Source organism: Nyctereutes procyonoides, unplaced genomic scaffold (genome assembly GCF_905146905.1).
Source record: "Nyctereutes procyonoides isolate TBG_1078 unplaced genomic scaffold, NYPRO_anot_genome, whole genome shotgun sequence".
Classification (NCBI taxonomy): Eukaryota; Metazoa; Chordata; class Mammalia; order Carnivora; family Canidae; genus Nyctereutes; species Nyctereutes procyonoides.
In genome coordinates this window covers 53,941,270-53,961,631 of record NW_026575049.1, presented here as the reverse complement: position 1 = coordinate 53,961,631, position 20,362 = coordinate 53,941,270, and the positions used below count along the sequence as shown (strand labels likewise).

The 20,362-nt window shown below is 33.9% G+C and overlaps 1 non-coding gene across 1 annotated transcript; it reads right to left on the bottom strand.

Annotated features, from left to right (window-relative positions):
• Positions 1–18,049: 18,049 nt before the first annotated feature.
• LOC129512267 (U6 spliceosomal RNA) lies at positions 18,050–18,159 on the bottom strand. Its single transcript, XR_008665004.1, has one exon. It is a non-coding gene; the product is annotated as a U6 spliceosomal RNA (small nuclear RNA).
• Between the last annotated feature and the right edge of the window lie 2,203 nt (positions 18,160–20,362).

Below are 20,362 nucleotides of genomic sequence, written 5' to 3'. Positions count from 1 at the left end.
AAATATATAAGAAGTTAGTTATCATATCATGTCCCTACAGAGTTTCTCTTTTCTTGGAAAACAATGCTCAGGTCTCACTTCTTTCCATCAGCTGCTTGCCCTGTCTGGTCTCCTTTAGATGTGCTCCAGTTCACCAATATTATTTTCACATGTTAATATTTCCTTTAATATATGTTATGCACAAATGAAGACAATAATACTGATTTTTGGTTGAGAACAGTCCTGCTTTACTCTTTGCTAGACATAACATCAGGGAATACTGTGTTCAGCTGAAGAAACTTACGATGACTCGGGGCTTTCTTAGGGGAAATTACAATTTATTTCATTTGATCCACTATTATACTAGGAGAATATGAATTGTGAGTGTGTGTGTATTTGTGTGTACCTTTTCTTTTTATCTCTTTACTTCAAATCTTAAGAACATCTGTTAGTACTGAATGTTCATAATGTGAAAATACAATTTTATGTTTAACTCATTGTTGAATATAAATATAAAAATAGAGTACCCATGCAAAATAAACCAATTTAAGCCTGAGGCTCTCTGAAACAGTATCGTAGCAATAATCAGAGGCTCTCTGAAACAGTATCGTAGCAATAATCAGCATGGGAAAGATAATCACCTTGGCAATTTTAACTTAAAGAAATGAACAAAAACATACTTAAACTTCTCATAGAATAACATTTAATTATGTGTTTACCTTATTCTGGGCTACATGGAAGCATGTAAAGGAGTTTTGTCTCTTTCTCAATCTCTGTCTCACTCTCTCTCTCTCTCTCTCTCTCTCTCTCTCTCTCTCTCTCTCGGTAATGCTTAGATTATTCAAGTGACTTGAATCTGAGAACCAACACCCACAGAACTGAGATTTCAAATGAGCCTGATGGTGCAGCAAATTTGGTTTGGATGAGACAACGAGTCCAGATGCAAATGCATAGCTACAGCAGCTGTGGTTTCAGTGCAGACATATTGCTGATTTGCTTTAAAATAATCAAACCCCAAGCCTAGTGCTCATAAATTAATTATGTTTGGAACTCTTATAGAGGCAAAGAAAGAACTCAAAATGAAATGAAACAAAACTGAGTTTTCTACAGCAGGCTCTCTTCTTAACTGAAAAATTATGGGTATAATATTAATTCAGAAAACTTAGATGGTATTCAGATCATGCATGTGTTATAAAGAAATTAACAATGATTCATAAAATCCATTCAATAAAATATATTTGGATCATTCTAGGTACTCAGCTCTTAGTCATACACTCTGAAAGACAGAGATGACTCAAAGGTAACATTCTATGTGAGTGGAATAACAGAACACATTCCCATGGAACACACATATCTTCCAGTACATGGCTAAATACCAAAATGAAAGCTGAGTGAATTCAGGAAGAAGATATTTGTTAGGCTTTTGCTGCTGGTGGGACTTATTGATAAAGCTCCAAATCAAGACAGGATTGGGGTTTACAGTAATGAGGAAGAAGAGTAATGCCACATAATCACAGCCCTCATACACAAGGATAATCACATGGTTAAATTTCTGGCCAGGATCACTTGCCTGAAAGTTGCAGTTCCCTGCCTTTCTACTTAAGAAAACAAATGGGCTGCGGATGAAATATGAAGCCTAGATATTGCTACGGAATGGTAGCTTTTGTCTTGAGTGTTCTTCTTCCTTTTGCGAGGAAAAGTATGTCTGGCAACCTTATGGGTTTGAAATCACTTCATAGTCCCCTGTGAAAGGCTTTTACTGGCTCTGTGTAAACACAATGAGAATTGTTTTTTATTATTATTGTCTCTGATCAGACTATATCTTTTACCCTAACTTTGAGCGCTTTGAACTCTTCCACTTGATCGCTTATATTTCACATTACCGGCATTGTATTCAAGACTAATTTGTTGACTAAATGTTTACGTTATTAAATTGCAGTCTCTTTGATAGTAGATTGGGTGTTTAAAGTTATAATAAATAATAATAATGACAACAACAGCAACACTGGTGGTGACAGCTTCCATTTATCTATTTAATATTCACAACTCTGGGTGCTCAGAGTCCTACCAACAATGCCAAAAAATTGAAGCAACTTGCTGAAATTTACAGAGCTAATCATCTACAGGAACAGAATATGAAAAGTTGATTCAGAAGGCTGGGCTGCTATACTACATGGTCTCTCATTTAATGCTGCATTATATATATTTTTTAAGATTTTATTTATTTATTTGACGGAGAGGGAGGGGGAGAGAGAGCACAAGCAGGGGGAGTGACAGTCAGAGAGAGAAGCAGATGCCCCACTAAGAAGAGAGTCCAAAGTGGAGCTAATCCCAGGACCCCAGGATCATGACCTGAGCTGAAGGCAGACACTTAGCTGACTGAGCTACCCAGGCACCCCACTGCATTATACATTTATATTTCCCTGACAATAATCTAAAAAAAGTCTTGTCTACATCATTATTTCCTATAAAACTCTGTGTCTTTTTCCTTTCAGCACATGTAACTGCCCTATTTCTTTACTGCCACTATACAGATTTTTTTTTAAATTTTTATTTATTTATGATAGTCACAGAGAGAGAGAGAGAGAGAGAGAGAGAGAGAGAGAGAGACAGAGGGAGAAGCAGGCTCCATGCACCGGGAGCCTGACGTGGGATTCGATCCCGGGTCTCCAGGATCATGCCTTGGGCCAAAGGCAGGCACTAAACCACTGCGCCACCCAGGGATCCCTACTGCCAGTATACAGAACAGCTACTGGTACACAAAAATTATCTTCATAAATATTTTTGAATGAACACATAAATCAATGAATTTCTGATAAAAGGATTAATACTATATAATATCACAAGTAAAAAAATAAAGAGATGATATAAATAACATTGAAGTAAAGGCCTTAGATAGATGAGCTTTGTCATTTTAGTGGTTATTTGTAACTGACTAGCTTAGATTGAGTGACACAGATGAAAAAAAAAAAAAAGCTAAGGTTCAATTCCTATTTTGCAGTCACAGAACTTACCATGCCCCAATCAACCATTTTGTAATTATTTTCTCTTGTTCACATTTAGCTGGAACAATACTAATCTGTTTCCTGTAATAGAAAACTACTCCCAACTGACTGGTCAGTAATATCATCAGTGTATCCTTATCTGCAAAGAGATAGTTTATAGGAATAAGTGGAATTACAAGGTTTTACTTCACCATGGGCCTAGCCAATAACTATGACTCCTTTTAGAATCCTATTTTAACAAGGAGAGAGTTCTCCTTAAAGATAATCGGAAACCACTTGGGTTTCTGTTGATTTCAGACTAACCTACTGGAATCAAGGTGTGTGTTTTCCTACTGAATTTTGTCATATCAGTTTGCAGAAGAAGTCAGGGTTGATAAAATAATATGGAGATCCTAGAGTCCCGGGATCGAGTCCCACGTCAGGCTACCTGCATGGAGCCTGCTTCTCCCTCTGCCTGTGTCTGTCTGTCTGTCTCTCTCTCTCTCTCATAAATAAATTTTTTAAATAAGTTTTATTTTAAAAAAATAAAAAAAAATTTAAAAAGGATAAAGTAATAAGAAGACAGAAATCATACAATGTTCAAAGCTGTAAAGAACTCTTCTGCAAGGTCACTAAAACTCAGGTGAATTCTAGTTGGGTCTTTTGTTCTATTTACCACAACGTTGAAAATTGAACTTGGCAGTTAGGAGCCCTTTCGCCTCCTGAACAATTGTGGCCTGAATCCATTCTTTGTACAGAAAATAGTTAGAAAATATCTTCGATGCACATAATTCAAGTCTGGAAATGGTTTCGATGCCAAACAATTGTTTTTGAAAAGCCCTGTGTTCCAAATAACTGCAATTTAACTGTGCATTCAGTGCTCAGCTATGGCAAATAAATTGTAGATCTTTCTGTTTTACTTTAAATGTCATTATTCAGCCCAATTTTATTCACATTCACTTCAGCTTTAACAGTCTACATGATTCCTGTTCATGGATTAATGAGAGCTTTTTCTTTTTTCCCAAGAGAACGCTATGTTGACTTTCTAAAGCTGTTTTTAAAAGCAAAAGGAAATGATAACATCTTTCAAATGCATATATGAATCACATCATTCATAATTGCAACATCAAAACTGAATATCAGAGATGATCCAATTTCAGCCTAGCATGTATACAGTTAATGCGGGCCACTGAGCTTTTTAGGAGACCTGAGGTGTGGCATTAATTATGTATATTGCTTACACCTGTGGAAAATCAGCCTGCCCTTCTGGAGCTAATAAGAAAATTAAATGTTAAATTCAGACTGCATTGAGAGGGCTTTTTCAGTTATGCCTGCCATCTTTTGCCTAAGAGTGTTCCATATTCAGTCCTGCTCATTTTCATGCAGATTAGCATGTATTTTATGAGTCAGATTTAAAAAGAATGCTTTTTTGAAACTCTACAGCTGCCAGTCTATATTACAAAGTCAGGGGAAAGGAGGAGGAAACTGCTGTCCTGTTAACTATGGAAATATGACCTAAAATCCATTGCAAAGCTACTGAGAAGAGTGATATTCCCCAGCCATACAAGAATAGTGGTTTCCTGGGGCAAAGGTGAAGATTCTCACTGCTGTTCTCAGTGTTTCATATATGGATTTTCATTTTTCTTCTTGGTATTCATTTTGAAAAGAATATATTCTTCGAGAAGCAGTTGCATGTAGAAGTTAAAAGTTTAGTTTCTGAATGTGGATATTTTGTGTAACATTCCATCTGCTGTTCACCAGCTGTGTAAGCTTGTGAGTTCACTCAATTTCTCTAGATCTCAGTTGACTCATCTATAAAATGAGATTGATAGAAAGATTAATCAGTACCTAGAAAGCAAGGAATAAGCACTAATAAATGCTAGCCATTTTTAATACATATTTTGCTGAATGATTGACTCAAGGTAATTTGTACTAATGTTAGTCACTGGTCTCTTATCCTTCTCTGACAGGCATTCTTCTTCCAAACAATTTCTCCAAACATGTCCAACAGGGCAAAAATCATCTTTGGTTATTTAGAAAAAATATCAGATTGGCCCAAAACTTGTCTGTAGTACAGTAGTATCTCATACAAGTCTGGATCAGTGATATTTCTTAACTAGACTATTCAAATCTTGGGCTATTTAAAATCTAGATAATTTATAAACTTGAGTTTAAAAAAACTCAGTAAATAATAAGCTAATTGAAAACAGTGATTAGAAAGGAACAAAATATCAAGACAAGCACATTTTCCTGAAAAGCAAATGAGCTATGTCAGTGAAAAGACCTCAACAATACAGGTATGTTTATAAATTTATGAAAAATGTGGAGGAAATGCGTACATCAAACTAATACAGGTGATCACCTCTGGAAAGGATATGGAGATTTAATTTAAGGTGGTAGTCCAAGAGGGCTTTACTCTTATCTGTAAAATTTATCTTTTAACATGCACTTTTTGTGTAATTAAAATTCTTTAAATATATATATATATAGAGAGAGAGAGAGAAAGAGAAATATAGGCACATGCATATCTATAAATGCCTTGATTTTTACTTTGCTTGTCTCAATTATTTGAGATAACTTATCAAATAATGACACCGACAAAACAACTTAAAGGGAAAAATATGATTTAAAGATACATAAATAGTAATAGTGATGAGGTTTTCAGCAGATATTCAGAAATAGAAACAAATTTGGTTTGGTGAGTTTTGTTTTGTATAAGAGTATTTACAAGTTTATTGGTTGTTCTGGCACAGATTTCAAGGAAGAATTTCTCATGTAGGTTTTATGTTTCCTCATAGATTTTATATTTTAACATAAATTTACAAAACACAGATGTATTACAATAAGGAATATTGTTTTTACTGATGTTCTACGAACCTGACAAAATCAAATAGAATTTAAAATGAGTATAATGCATTATTTTATTAATATGATTACTAAGTTTTATATATGAAGAAACTGAGACATAGAAAATTAAAGTTACCAAAGATCAAACAGCTGGTAATTGGTGGAACTTTAGAAATAAACAAGGACCACACAAATGAAAACAAACAGAGGTTATTTATTCAAGTCTTGCTGTATCAAGGAAATTAGCTGCCATCACTCACGTTTGGCAGTCTCAAAAACAAGAAAGGAAATTAGCAGACTTTCTATTGAAGAAAAGGAAGGGCTTTAAGCATCCTCTGAGTGGACGTTGCTAGTATGGGGGAACCTGAAGGCAGGCTAACTAGAAGCAATGGTCTTATGTGAATGGTGTGAGAAGCATATTTGGATTTTCCTGCTGGTCATTAGTTGCAAGTAGGGTCAAAAAGAAGGAAGTGGGCAGTCATCACCCAAGTCCTAACTATTCTGGGCTGATTACTTCAGAGGCTGTGCTTTTGCCTCCTGAGCTAGTTACTGCAAAATTATGGGTTTGCTCTCTGAATTCCTTGCTGCAAAGACTGTCAGAGTTTTATTTTCATTTGTATGTTCAGTTTCTCACAGCCAAACTAAAACCCAGATTTTAAGACCTCAGATTAGCCACATTCTTTTTTTTTAAGATTTTATTTATTTATTAATGAGAGACACAGAGAGAGAGAGAGAGAGCCAGAGACAAAGGCAGAGGGAGAAGCAGGCTTCCCTCAAGGAGTCTGATGTGAGACCTGATCCTGGACCCCATGTTCACACTCTGAGCAGAAGACAGACACTCAACCGCTGAGCTACCCAGGCATCCCAATTAGCCACATTCTTAAATAAAATCATTGTAAACTTGTTCTAGTAAGTAAAATTAAATGGGCTATTCCTTGTTTATTGATGACATATGTTTGTAATTCTTAAAGGGAAATCTGAAAGCTGCATCAACTTTACCTGACAACTTGTTAGAAATGCACATTAATATATACTGTTCCATACCCAAATCAGAATGTGGTTTTGAGGTATACTACACATTTTGAATCACAGATATGGCATCAAATTAAATTAAAAATTTGAGATGACTCATCTTTATACAAATTATTTTCTGGCTTAAAAAAGTCACTGTTATATATTTCTACAAAAAGCATGAAAGAAGAAAATGAGTATTGCATGACTTTTTTTTTAACATGACACCCCCTCACTCAATCTTTTCACACTTTTTAAGTTGTTCAACAATATTAGTGGGTGGTAGAAATATGAGTGGAAACTGCAATTTTAGTAACCATTTTTTAAAAAAGGAAGAGTATTTAGGTTGAATAGCTACAAATTATGCCATATGACTACATATTGAAGGATTAACCCAAAAAATTTTCATGTACTTATCATGCCTAGAGAAACATATGTAAAATTAATCAAGGTGGAAACTTTATATGGGTTCCTTTATGCCCTGAATTTTACATGATCCAAATGATTTTAACAAGCATCTTGCCTTGGTAATGTCTTTGCTTCTGGCAGAGAAACTTGTTTGTCCTTTATGCCTCCCCTTGGTCTGGATACAGATTATGCAACTCATTTGAAGACTTTTATTAATCCATTTTGTCCATCATGTCCCCAGTTTATTACAAGTTAATGCTTTTTGACAATGTACCTATTCAGTGCTTCACAATTGTTTCACAATTTGCATGCAATATTCCACGAATGCCTTAAACTCAGGTGAGATAAATATTAAAGTGTAATAAAATCTGGTAATCTGAATTCTAAATAATTACCACAAACCATTATTATTAAAGAGTAAGTTTCAAATGGAACTAATAACACTTGGAGCCACTTTGACATGGAAATTGCTACAGATCTGAAATCTTTTTCTGGTAAAAATCAACAGAATTTTTTTTAAAGATTTTATTTATTTATTCATGATAGACAAAGAAATAGAGAGAGAGAGAGAGAGAGAGAGAGAGGCAGAGACATGGGCAGATGTGAAGCAGGCCCCATGCCAGGAGCCCGATGTGGGACCCGATCCCGGGACTCCAGGATCAGGCCCTGGGCCAAAGGAAGGCACTGAACCGCTTAGCCACACAGGGATCACCACCCAACATAATTTTTAATCAAAGTCTCTAATTTCCTTCCAGGAAAAAAAAATTGGAATGTGTTCTAAATAACATATATTGGAATTAATTGGAAATATATTGACATATATTGAAACTCTGTTAATATCAAAATATCAAGTGAACAGTAATAAAATTTTTACTTTCAAGGGAGTGAAATGACTGGAACCATGTGGAACATGTGTGGTCAGCATCTCATTTGTTATAAACATGCTGAAGTTTTTCATTTCTTTTTTTTTTTTAAGAGCTTCTCATTTCTTAAATTCAAGGAACAAGATGACTACCATTGAAACTTTCAGTATTTTTTTCTAAAGTAGTCAATTTAAGTAAAAAGAATGTGAAGTTTCCACGATTGCATTCATTTTTAACTAGACATCAGTAAATTTGAATGATGGATTGTATATAGTTGTACAATCATAAAAAATGACTATACATGCATATTCATAAGTCAAACTCTATGGATATAGATATATAGACATAATTTTGTGGTGGATGAAAACAAAGTATATAATTTGTATCTTTTATAATCCAGTATTTCTAAGTATTTAAAAAAATCACCTCCTAAATTTTGCCAGAATTTGAAGGAATTTATAGAATTTTTTTTGTAATTTATCAAATTTTTATTTAAAACAAAAATGACAAGATGGCCTAAAGATCAGTTTTAATTTCTTACTCTATATTTATTCAGACTAAGCCATTTTCCACGAAATAACTTTTATATATAATTATCAAATCAGGTTAAGTCTATCTCCATTTAAACTTTGATTCCCTGGTATTGATAGTTTAGGTGAGTGGTTGCTGAAATTAACTTAAATTTCAGGAGAAATTGATCACTTTCAACCTAGTCTAGGATAGTCATACGAAATTGATGGTTTTTAAATGCTGGCAGTATATGAGAATCATCTGAGAAAATTTTAAATAGAATGATATTTGCTGAGTTTCATCCCCAGCTACCTCCCCATTAATCTACTCCAAGTTCTCTCAAACAAAACCATCATCTAGACACTTGTGCGGTGCAGAATCCAAAGAATCAATCTTGGCACCTCCCTCTCTCTCACCATCCAGTTGTGTAGGTTACAAATCTTTATCTCCATTCACTTTTCTCCATCCTTATTAATACTACCATCAGTAGAGGTGCCCATCCCTTCTATTTTGAACTGCAAAATTCGTTTTCTAATCAGACTTTCTCCATTCATAGTGGCTGCCCTCCAATCCATTCTCTTCCTTCACCAGTGTGAGCATCCCTCAGCATTAATTCAAAATTAAAACCCTTTACTTAAAACATTTCAATGGCTTTCCATGACCTAAGAACCTGCAGTGTGTTTGGTCCATTCTTAACTCTCCAGTCCTCCCATGCTCTGCCCTCTTGGCATGTACATCTACTTTCATTTCTTTTTACTCATCCACTTCCTTTCACCAAAGGTCTACACATGCCATTTCCTCTGCTTGAAATATTCTTTCTTATCCTTTCTATCTCACTAACTCCTACTCATTCTTTAAATATCTTCTCAAGTTTCACTCCTTTGGGGAAACTTTTTATGATCTTTATGATTACTATTAGTCTACTATAGACTCATATCTTTATTTACCTTTACCTTTAGTCCTTGTCATGACTGTACTTTTAATATATTCAAATAGCTATTTGATTTATGCCTTCCCTATAAAGCTGATCTCAATGAAAGCAGGGGCTTTGTATTTTATATTATTTCCCAGCATTTTATCTAGAGTATCTTGCAAGTGCCTGACACATAGCATATGTTCACAAGTCATTTTTGAATAAAATAATGAGTCAAAGAATAAACATATGCCAAAAACTTATTTATGCTAACGTATGTACAAATTTATCTCCCCAATTTAAAATCATTGATTGTATCTGTATTCAAAATAAATATGCCAACAAGGAGAGATTGGGGGGAGAGTAATTAGCAAACTTATGTTATAAACGTATGTATACACTTATATTTAAAATCATACTTCTAAGACTTTGTTTGCTTAAAGAAAACTTCTTATGCCTCCCAAGATATTTTTAAACATAAGAAAATACCTCCTTGGTTAAGTAAGTAAAGCAAAAAGCAAAATCTTTATGTGGAAAAGTGTAAAATGTATATAAATATGACTAGAGGGAAATAAAATACTAGCAGAAATTGCATTTGGTCTGACACATGCTGAAACATGGATAAATGTTGAAGACCTTGTGCTAAATGAAATAAGTCAGTTGAAAAAGATAAATATTGTATAATTCCAATTCTATGAGACACCTAGAGCAGTCAAATTCATAAGGAAAAAGTAGAATGGTGGTTTCCAGAGGCTAGAGGTGAGAATGGGGAATCATTGTTTTATACGTATAGAAATTTAGTTTTATAAGAGCTCTGGTGGTATTTGCATAACAACATGAATATACTTAATACTACTGAACAGTACATTCAAAAATGGCTAAATTTTACATTATATATATTTTATCACAATTAAAAATGCATTCAGTGATGGAGTTACTGTTACTTTTTATATATATTAAAGAGCAAGAGCACACACAAGTGGTGGGGGGAAGGGCAGAGGAAGGAGAGATATCTTAAGCAGGCTCCACACCCAGTGTAGAACCAATGTAGGACTTGCTTTCATGTCCCTGAGATCATAACCTGAGCCAAAATCAAAAGCCAGATGGTTAGCCAACTGAGCCACCCAGGTGCCCATCATTTTCCTTCTAGTCTAAGAAAAAAAATAGTAAAGATTTTTCAAATGAATAAAGAGACAAAGATACATCTGAGATACATGTGTATTCTTAGTTCTTCAAAAGAGCTTTAAAAATTGTAGGAGTATAATATACATTTTATCAATAAGAGTATAGATACACCATAAAGATCTGATTATTAAAGGATTGAAAGTGCAACTGAAATTCCCTCTAGATTTGCTCTAGGGGTGGCTATCATTTTAAAGTAGATAATTATAAAGACAAATTTCTCTGACTAGGTATTTTCTTCCAATTTAGGTAGTTATATTTAGAGACATGGCCTATAAAGAAGCAATCTTCTCTAAGGATAATTCCTCACATGAGCCTTTGGAAAAGTATTGCCAATCCTGAATTTCAAAGTTCCAAATATTACTGTGTCAACTAAAGAGTATACTTCCAGTACAAATTTCACAGTGAAATCAAGTTGATCCTAGATAACTGAAGGATGACATACACGATTCCAGACAATATATACACAGATTATAGAGAGATAGATATAGATACAGATACAGATATGTGACAAGTTCTTGAATTTGCCAGGATACTAGACTACAGTTCAAACCAGAATGTCACAAAATGTATTCTTTTCTGGTTTAGAAATATAGTCTTTGATGATATGCAGCTGAAAATCTGGTATTTGCTAGGAGAAGAGGACAGAGAGATTATTCAATGAAATAATAGCTGATAATTTCCCAAACCTGGGGAAAGAACTAGACCTAGAGGTCCACAAAGCTAATCAATTGCCCTACTATCTCAATACAAAAAGACATTCTCCAAGATACTTTATAATGAGGCTGTCAAAAGTCAATGATAAACAATCCTAAAGGTAGACTGTGAGAAGACGTTGGGGGAGTAACCTACAAAGGAAACCCCATTATACTCTTAGCAGATTTCTCAGCAGAAGCTGTAGGCTAATAGAGAGTGGCATGACAAAGTATTGAAAGATAAAAATTGCCAACCAAGAATATACTATCCAGCAAAGTTATCTTTTAGATATGAAGGAGAAATAAAGGTTTTCTCAGAAAACAAAAGCTGAGGCACTTTACCACTACTTGTCCTACCTCAAAAGAAATGTTGAAAGGAGCTCCTCTAACTGAAATGAAAATACAAAAGTAAACTGAACTTTGAGTAAGTAAAGTAATACATTGAATCAGGAAATTGAAACTCAATTTTAGAGTAGAATGTTAAACAATTATAACATAAAGATTAAAAGAAAAAAAGCATTATAAATAACCAATGCTACTACAATTTCATAACACACAGCATAAAAAGGGATAATTTAGGGCAGTGAAAATGTAAAAGGGGTGAAGAAACATGATGGAACTTGTATAGGCAATGGAAGATAGGTTGCTATTAAAAGAAAAGGACTATTTTATTTATGAGGGTTTTTTTTCAAGTTTTTATTTATTTATTCATGAGAGATACAGGGAGAGAGGCAGAGACACAGGCAGAGGGAGAAGCAGGCCCCATGCAGGGATCCTGATGTAGGACTTGATCCCAGGACTTGAGGACCATATCCTGGACCAAAGGCAGGCGCTAAACCACTGAGCCACCCAGGGATCCCCTATGAGGTATTTTATATAAAACTCATGGTAACCACAAAACAAAACCTAAAGACACAAAACATAAAAAGAGGGAAACTTAGCAAATCATCATAGAAAACCACCAATGTGAAAAGGTAAACAGAAATTCAAAGAAGAGAAAATATAGAACAACCAGAAAACGAGATAAAATGACTATAGTAAGTTCTAATATATCAATAATCACCCTAAGTGTAAATAAATTGAATTCACCAATCAAAAGGCACAGAGTGGCTGGATGGTTTAAAAAACAAGATCCGACTATATGCTGCTTTGAGGAGACTCATCTCAGGTCCAAAGACAAACATAGACTCAAAGTGAAGGGGTGAAAGAAGTTGCTTTAGACAAATGGTAACAAAACAAAAAAACAAAAATTGAAAATAAAAACAAAAAAGCAAAATACACACAGAACCAAAGAAACAAAAACAAGTTCACCCACACTTAGACAAAATAGACTTTAAGCTGAACATGATAACAATAGACAAAGAAGGTCATTATATAATGATAAAGGAGTCAGTATATCAAGATGATACAATAATCACAAATACATACACTCTTGACATCCACATACTGAAAAACTGACATTTAAATCCACCTCTACCAAAATGTTTGCTACAAGGTTATCTTCCCTGTATTGCAGGAGTACATGCAAAGAAGAAGAAGAAAGAAGAAGACGGAAGTAGTCAAATTTTGATAAGGCAGAGGTCTTTTAATAGGACATTTTTTTAAGCCTGAAGGGGGGAAAAAAAGGAGAGAAGGAGTATAAATTATGGAATGAATTCCTAGCTCACTTAGAAATATGTTTTAAAAATCAAGTATTTTACCCCTTAAATATATCCAATTATTTTGTGTAATACAGTTATGCACAATTCATGTCACTGGAAATCTATGGTTATATCACCTTCTTACATGATAAAATATATAGGATTTCTGCACAGTTGTCTTGAGGTGAATGTCCCAGAAATTACTTTTCTGAATGCAAATATAAGATAATCATTATTCCTTTCTGGAACTACTGGGGGTTGAGTAAACTGAAAGATCAACTCATGATCTAGAAGTAAATTTGAAGGATACAGGATAATTACTGTTTTTGATTAATGAGAGTCAGGTATCAGGGCCTGTGTAGTATACAGGGTATATTTGGACTATGGGAGAAAATCTGCATTGCAAAAAAAAATATATATATATATATATATATATATATATATATATCAACTTGAAGACTGTGTTTAACTTTAGAAACTTCATAAAGAATTCAGTTTGAAGCTACCCAGTAGAAATGAATTGAGGTAGACATGCAGAAGCAGTAAGCAAGTCTTAAGTTATCTCAAGGGGTTATTTTGGAAACTCCATTGAAAACTGCAGGTCTAGAAAGTTTCTTTTTCCCTGCGTGCCAAAGGGTTCTAGATAGTTGTCAGAACCCCAAATGTTTTAACCTCCCTCATTTGGTAGTGAAATTAGAGAATGACCCTTGTCTTAGGCACTATCTTGACTCATCAAGCTTTTATATTGTGCTAGGCAGCAGAGTTATTAAGATAGGGTCTCTAGGGAGTTTACTGGCTATTAGACAAGGGAGAGATAACTAATTTCTATCTTGATATTCATGATCACAAACAGGAGTTGGAAAAGACTGAACATCAGAAAGAAAATTTGAAGCCCTTCCTTATTAGAAGATGGACTCATTTTGAGCACTTGGGTGGCTTAGTTCATTAAGCATCTACCTTTAGCTCAGTCATGATCCAGGGTTAGGGAATTGAATCTTGCATCAGCCTCCCAGCTCTACAGTGTGTCTGCTTCTCCCTATACCCTTTCCTACTTTTATTTCCTTCCTCTTTTGTCCTATTATTTGTAACCAAGTCTTCTCTGATTTTCATACACAACATTCCTTTGCTTCAATACCTACAGTCATATCAGATAGTGAACTATTCCAGTTGACTAATAAAACTAATCCCTCCCTTCTCTGACTTGTTCCATATTTAATGAAGAGTCAACATTCTTAAAGCAACACTTCAATATATATATTTTTTAAATTTTCTGCTTAATAATTTATTTTCCTCCCTTCTTTTTAGGGTCTTTCAGAAACTGGTCCCAACTCAGTTTTTTAAGGAACTGTTTCTTAGTTCAGGCATCATTATCCACCTTTCAAGGACCACCATTGTCTTGATTTGTGCAATTATAGATTAGGTATGTCTACTTCTGAACTCCATATGAATAGAATCATAAAGGTTGTCTGGCTTGTTAGAAATTATATGTATGAGATTTAACTATATTGGTGTATAATCATGCTTTGTTAATTTCTGTTTTATATTGTATTCCATTAAACACTACAGTTCATTTACTCATTTTTCTATTAATGGAAATTTTGGGTGTTACCTTTTTTTAAGTTTTGAATTAAATAAGATAGGCATTTTATTTTTATTTTTTAAAGAGTTATTTATTTGAGAGAGGGAGTGAGGAGGGGAGAGACAGAGGGATAAAGAGAGGAAGATTAAACTGACTCTGTGCTCAGCACAGAGCCTGGTGCTGTAGCTCATGATCCTGAGACCTGAGCTGAAATCAAGAGTCAGATGCCCAACTACTGCTCCACCCATGCACCCCAAGATAAGCATTTTAGATCAATTAATACAACATTAATATATTTAAATATATCAATAATTTTAAATTGATTATGCTAGGAAAAGTAACTAAATTAGGCAGAGAAAAAAACAGAAAAAGTATATTTGAATATATCAATAATTTTAAATTGATTATGCTAGGAAAAATCACTAAATTAGGCAGAGAGAAACAGAAAAAAGGTAGTATCAATACTTGGAAAAGGCATTAGCATTTAATACAAGTATCAATCTTTCTTTTTTTTTTATTAGGAGGAATCCAGTCAACCTTAGTTTATACAAAATTATAGAGTTCTACTTATCTCAATTTGCAGCTTCCTATTACTGTTCTTTGCTTGAAGTCCTCCTGATACACGTTGAAGGTTGGCCCCAGCAGAAATTACTAGTAAGTTAATATGTCTTCACTTTTCTTGTGAAGAATGCAGTTGTTTCCTCAGATTAAAGTCAATGAGAATGTAACATTATATGAAAAATCCAGACAGGGTTTCGAAAACAATTGAGCTGCTATTGAGCTTGAAAACTCTTATGCTTACAAGATTTATGTAAAGTGATGTACAATTAATAAGAAAAAGGTCTGAGAAGTAAAGTAGCTGTACTATGCAGATTTGGGGTCTTGTTTGGATCATCCTTTCAGAGAATTGGGTATAGCAATAAAGTAATTCAATTTCAGCCCAGGTTTCATACTACCAACTTTAGGTACAAGAAAAAGGAATTGCAATGTCAAATGAAACTACTTAATCGATATTTCTTATTTAGACTACTCACTGAAAGTATAGTTTGCTTACTGTTTGTGATATTATAAGTGGAACATAATGCTTACTTAATACACACATGCTGAATTAATGTAGAAGATAGTCAAGTTGAGGTTGAGGAAGAAGTTTTTCATATAGAAATGACCAGTAACTATATTTTATAGCTAAATGAAACATTTTGAGACATAATTTTTTGTTAAGAAACAACTAATGAAGTTGATCTATATCTGCTGTATTCTAAAATGATGTAACGCTGAGGGCAAAGCAAATGGTACTTAGGAAATTTCAGATTGCTGCTAATTCTAAGGAAACATCCAACCCCTTCTTTGACAGTAGTCTCCAGTAGGAACTTTTAAATACATGATTAGATTACCCTCCCTGTGATCTTGGTTTACAAATGTCTAACTAGCAATAATAAAATAATCATGGATTTGGAACTCCATCCAGACATTCTATTTGACCATAATAATGTACCTTGGAAGTCCATTGTGTGTGGTGACTGAATGCTATGCTAAGAATTACAGTCAAACCTGTATTTTTTAAAAGGGAATGTGGAGAGAGAATCAAGTGGTCTTTAGAAAAATGGAGTTTGAATAGAAATCACAGTAGTAGCGCTGATGGCATGCCACAGCTTAACTTAAAATTTACATTTTAGTAGAAACATTGCAGGCTGGGACTCAGGGTTTGCTAGTCATTTCTAATTGCCATAGTTCTCTGTAACTTCTTTTTAATACACATTTTTCTTATGTTCAAGGCCTAAAGTCAAAAGGATTGCACCTTGAAGATTTTGAACAAAAGTTTTAGAATATAAATAGTATGATAAGTTATTCCTTATTCCCTTTTCTAATGACAGCTTTTTTTTTTTTCACATTTAACCTAGTCTCTGGATTATGGAACTTCAGATTCAGAAATGGGGAGACTGTCTATAGAGTACTTTTGCATGTGTTTACATGTGTTTATTTTTTGTTTTTGTTTGTCTTTTAGAGGACAGATCCTCTATCACTAGAGTAAAGAATCTAATTTAGGGTTCAGAGTTATGAATAATTTTGTTACTTTAATTTGATAATACATCATTTGCTCTCAATAAAGAGGAAAATTGCTTTTCTTTAAATTGACTTAAGAAGTGTAAAGATATAAGAGTTACGAGAAAACACTAGAATCAAAACTACTTCAATGTTATCAAATCATGTATCAATATAACTTTCCTTTTTCTAGAGCACCACACAAATCCTCTTCCTACTCCCCTCAGAAGAAAAAAAAATCTAAAAATTCTAACAAATCTTATAAAGTAGAGTTTTAGGCTTACAATTTGAAATAATTCTTACTTTTTCAAACATCTAATGATTTTAATCATATAACTTTCACAGTAACATTTCAAATAACATTCTCTTTCTCATTATTTTTAGTGTCCTATTTGACTTGATAAATCTTAATTTTGCCATGGAAATAGTAATCACATATTACTAACCGTATTTTCAAAATCGTTTTAGATTTCAACTTCCAACAGCAGATGAAAATTTATCTTACACAATACATTACTCAAAATTCTACAGTAGGTCATTCTACTATAGTTATATTCGGTAGATCCCAAATTCATCTTGCTTGAGTCCAAAACTCTTATCTGCTTATTCTGATTAACAAGTTTGGTGTTAAAATTTTCTATAACCATGTCAGCCAACTATTTCTCAGTTTTCATTTTTATCTTTGTGCCCTTCAGAGATTAAAATACTCTATCACTGTATCGCTTTCAATTTGCTCATAGAAAATAATATTTTTTAACCAAGCATACATTTCCCTTTTCAGAATCTTAGAAAGTCCACTCCATTTTATACTTAGAAGATAAATGCTAATAATCACTACTAATATGAAAGCCATGTACTAGAGCCATGAGATGCTTCTCCTTTACTATTAGATTTGTCCTCCTTTCATTTCAGATAATACTCATTTCAATGTATTTTGACCAACTGGCAATTATTGCTGCCCAGAGTGCTCCATACTCCGTACCTATAATGGAACATATGATTGATTCTCTTCTTTTACTTGTGGGTGCTCTGTTTTTACTTAATCAGGAAGGCCATCTCCCAAAACACAAACCAGAATAGCACTAGAAGTCACTTTCTATCCTGTTACTCCCATTCAATCCCTAATCATTATCTGAATCTCCATTAACTTATATACGTATTTATTAGTTTGACTCCTCATTTCATTCATTACAATTCTTCCACTCCTGTCCCATGAACACACTGGAATATAAACTCCATAGGAGCAGAAATCTTGTGGTTTTCACCACCTCCATCATTGGTGTTTAACATAATGCCTGATATTTATTTATTTATTTATTTATTTATTTATTTATTTATTTACTTACTTATTTTTGGTAGTACAATCTGGTTTTATTAACGCAATGGAAATAACTTAAAAATATATGGAACGTTTCACAAATTGTGTGTCATCCTTGCACAGGGGCCATCCTAATCTTCTCTGTGTCATTCCAATTTTAGTGTATATGTCCTGCAGAAGCAAGCACAATGCCTGACATTTAAAAGGTACTAAATAAATATTTTTGAATTAATTCATAAATAAATGGAATGAATAAAATGAGAGGTGACCATAGATGAGGCTCCATAGGAAAGTAGAGGCCTGATCTAAGTAAGATCTTAAACAAAGGTCATTGTGTTTGAAATATATTCTAGAAGAAATCAGGCACCAATAAAGGGCTTTATGCATAATGTGACCTGATCAGTCAGTTTTCATTTAACAATATGTATTTGCTTCTTTTTTTTAATTTTTATTTATTTATGATAGTCACACAGACAGAGACAGAGAGAGAGGCAGAGACACAGGCAGAGGGAGAAGCAGGCTCCATGCACCGGGAGCCCGACGTGGGACTCGATCCAGGGTCTCCAGGATCGCGCCCTGGGCCAAAGGCAGGCGCCAAACTGCTGCGCCACCCAGGGATCCCTGTATTTGCTTCCTAAGGCAGCTTCTGTGAGTAAATGGTAGCATACTTCTATTTTTTCAGTTTTGTTTTTATATTTGCTTTCTGATATCTATTTGTTTTCCCTCTTAATTAATTGTAAGATCCATGAATAAAGGTACTCTAAGCTTGACACTGATCTATCACAATTCCTTCTGCAGAGTAAGGGTCACTGAACAATTCTTCGGATTAGCTTACTGAGAATTCATCCATGCAGTCAATAAATATTTATTGAACACCTATTTATAAAAATGCCTATGCTGGATGAAATAGGAGATACAGATATTAATGATTGCTGCCCTCAACAGTAATAGAGAGATTACAACTAGTATGTAAAAGATCCATTTAGAAATAGATAGCATATGAGTTTAAAGATAGAATTTCTAATCTAGGGATCCCTGGGTGGCGCAGCGGTTTGGCGCCTGCCTTTGGCTCAGGGCGTGATCCTGGAGACCCGGGATCGAATCCCACGTCGGGCTCCCGGTGCATGGAGCCTGCTTCTCCCTCTGCCTGTGTCTCTGCCTCTCTCTCTCTCTGTATGACTATCGTAAAAAAAAAAAAAAAAAAAAAAAAAAAAAAAAAAAAAAAGAATTTGTATTCTAAAGATAGAAAATTTCTAAAGATAGAAATGCTATAGTTGAAGTTAAAAAATGGCCATTAGAGGAATCTAGGGGAGAATAAAATATTTTTTATAGTTCTGGTCAACATCATCATTTTTGTTTTGTTCTTTCTGGAAAATTCTGAGTGAAAACTCATAGAGATTTCCAGACCATTAGTTGTGCCCACGTTTATGTAAAATATCCTAATTGATTTATAATTTAGAAAAAGGAATAGTTCTGTCACCTATAACCCAGATACCCAAATCTTGAAAGATGATATCCATGACCTTCTCAACATGAGAATAGATTGGAGTTCTCAGAAACCCATTAGTCAGTATTATGGTTGAGTTGAATCTGCCTCTTAGTATTTTCTAAGCCAAAGTCATTGCCACATTAGAAAAAGGAAATGATGCTAAAGGATATAACTATAGTAATTATAAGGACATGGTAAAAGCTGTCTTTCTCTCAATTACAATCTAATTTACATAGTACCAAGCTTAGAAGTTCACATTGTTGCTGTCTGAATCTTCACAAATTGCTATTTTTCAAGAGGCAAAGGTCATTTTAATTAAGCATTTCATATTATTCCATTTCTCCTTTTTCTTGAAATATCTATTATACCTGTTTCAAAACTATTTCTAATACTTCTAGTTTGCAATATACATTTTTACATAATCACAGTTCATTATCAAGTAATACTCTACCACTTTACAGATAGTATAGCTACCTTGTAATATAATGCTTCCTATTTCTTCCTTCTTCCCATCTTACAACATTGCTATCATTGGTTCCATTTATCTGTAAGCTGTGATCACCTAATAAAATGTTGCTCTTAACATTTTGGACAGTTTTTATTATATCAACTGAGAATTAGAAAAATAAAAGGTTTACTTTCCACTCATTGTGTTCATTCTCTACCATTCTTCCTTTTTTTATAGAGCTCTACGTTCCTGACCTGTATCATTTTCCTTCTCTCTGAAGAAATTCAGCTAACATTTCCTGCAAGTCAGGTTTACTGGCAGCAAAATCCCTTACTTACTTTTTGCTTATGATTTATGTCAAAAAAGTCTGTATTTCTTCTTCACTTTTGAAGGATAATTTTGCTACATACAGAATTCTGTTTTTTTTTTCTTTTTCAAGAACTATTTTTTCTT